Source organism: Hippocampus comes, unplaced genomic scaffold (genome assembly GCF_001891065.2).
Source record: "Hippocampus comes isolate QL1 unplaced genomic scaffold, H_comes_QL1_v1.1 scaffold180, whole genome shotgun sequence".
Classification (NCBI taxonomy): Eukaryota; Metazoa; Chordata; class Actinopteri; order Syngnathiformes; family Syngnathidae; genus Hippocampus; species Hippocampus comes.
The window spans coordinates 1,147,330-1,149,698 of NW_017805076.1; positions in this window are offsets into that span (position 1 = coordinate 1,147,330).

The window sequence follows — 2,369 nt, forward strand, 5'->3', positions numbered from 1 at the left end:
AGATCAGACATACGGCCTGCGGGCTGGAACCGGCCCCCAAGGAGGTTCGGTCAGGCCTGCAGGGTAATTTAAAAGTGAAAAAATGCATAAAAGACACGGAATGAATATTTTTAATAAGGTGCAATTCATGGATTATCCGCTCCGGGACACACTGTTTTGATCAGAGTAGAAGATAACATTGACTGCTGTTGTCTTCTTCTCTGATCAAAACAGTATCAGGCTGTCACTGAGACAGACCCAACACAGCAGACGCTATCAACGATAGCATATCCACCTGTGCTGCTCTGTCCCCTCCACTGCCCTAGTCTCACTCTCTAGTTATTCAACAACAGCTAGTGCTCAATCTCCACACCAAGCAATGAGTAGGCTCATTGATGTGGATCCCCATCCTGGCACGGCCCACACTGCAATACAAATATGTTGCGCGATGTGGCCGAGATGAATTGTTTTCTGATTGTATTGTTCCAAATGAACCAATCACGTCCTTGAGTCGAATCGTCAACCTCAAATCATTTTAGGTATTGAGTCATTTTAGAACCAATTGTTACAGCTCAAACAAACAGTTTGGATTCCAGTTATCTGACTGACCAACAGTTCAGTAAAATCATAAACTGTGTGGACTCAATCTGGTTGTCCATCCATTCATTTCCTACTCTGTTTATCCTCACGAGGGTCGGGAGTGTGCTGGAGCCTATTCCTGTTGTCATCGGGCAGTAGGCGGGGGACACCCTGAACTGGTTGCCAGCCAAAATCGCGGGGCACACACAGACAAACAACCATTCGCACTCACACCTCAAGTCAATTTAGAGTGTTGGAAAAGAGGAAAACAATGGACAAGCCACAGAATACAGCACACTGTGCCCATTAATGCATTCATGTACGCTTTACGAAAGTAGGCAACTGAAAGTGATTATTCAGAGCAATTGTATTGTCCATTATGACCCACTGAGTCTTTGTCTCAACCTCTGTGTTTCATCCTGCATTCAACAAATCTCCTGGGTCAGTTCCACAAACAGACAGTATGACCGACTTTCAGGCCCGGCCATGAAGAGGCACTTTTGTAGGGAGACAAAAGGCCTTGGACAACACCCTGCTGTGTCACGCCTAACTGGTCAATGAGAACCGACTGGGAAGAGTCTCTTTCCGTCCTCTACAAATGATGTTTGGGTTGTTTTTTTTCTGTTGTTCATTTTCCTCGATAAATCTTTAATTGCCTCACAGGAGACTTTTTAGAAGTAGAGAAGTGGTTCCAGTTCCTTTCCTCTGATCTCATTTGAATGAAACTGAAGAAACTTTTTTTCCAGTTTTCATTTCCTAATTACAACAACATAATTATACCAGAGCTACACAGTGTCAGCCTATTAAAACAATGCAATGTATTGTAATTCGTATTTAAGACTGTACAATTGAGTTGCCTTGGACAAATAGATGCCTGGATGGATGATATTCCCACGTTGTCAGCCTTCCGAATGAGTTCATTTTTTCGATGTCTCTGGCACTGAATAATCAAAGTAGATGGCATCTGCTTCCACTGAACCTTGATAGCTTCAACATCTTGCTCTCTTCAACATAGCTTCCCAGGAAGCTATGACTCACGACCCAGGTGTGGCTCTTTTGATGATTGCATGTGGCTCACAGATAAAACAAAATATTTTTGCTTGTTTAATCCATCCATCGATTTTTCACTGCTCATATATATATATTAGAGCTGTCAAACGATTAAAATATTTAATCTAATTAAAAATGCAACTGTCATAATTAACTCAAATTTACTAAAAATTAATCGTGATTACTCACGCATTTTTTATCGTTTCTGAATTTCCTTTTATTTTTTTTGTCCTATTTTTCCCCATTTTATTGCTCTCATCAACATGGAATCATGAATCAGTTTTCTATGTGCAAAATGCAAATATTTACTGAAATAACAATTTCGATTTTCAATTTTACATGAACACAACATTTTTCACTTGGAGCAGTTATTCACACATAATCTCTCACACAATATTACTGTCCATCAACAACAGTGAAAAAAATATTTTGTCACACAACAGCTGCTTTAACAGCTCTTTTTATGGAATCAAAACAGAGCAATGTAACATTATAAAGTGCACATCTAAGGTAAACTAGTACTCAGCCTATAGTGGATTTAAGCCAATGTTGCAGACTTCATTTTTCTCAAGTTTGCTTTGAACACAGCAGTCAGGCTATGTTGATTCTGTTGGTCCTTCTTGCTCGGAAGTCTCTCTACGGTTTTGTGTAGACATCATTTCGGATGACTACACTTGGTTAGATGACAACACTGGAGACTTTTTATTTTCAGTGTGTTTGCTAGGTCGCGACCACTGCACTGCTGAACTCTCGAGGTGCCT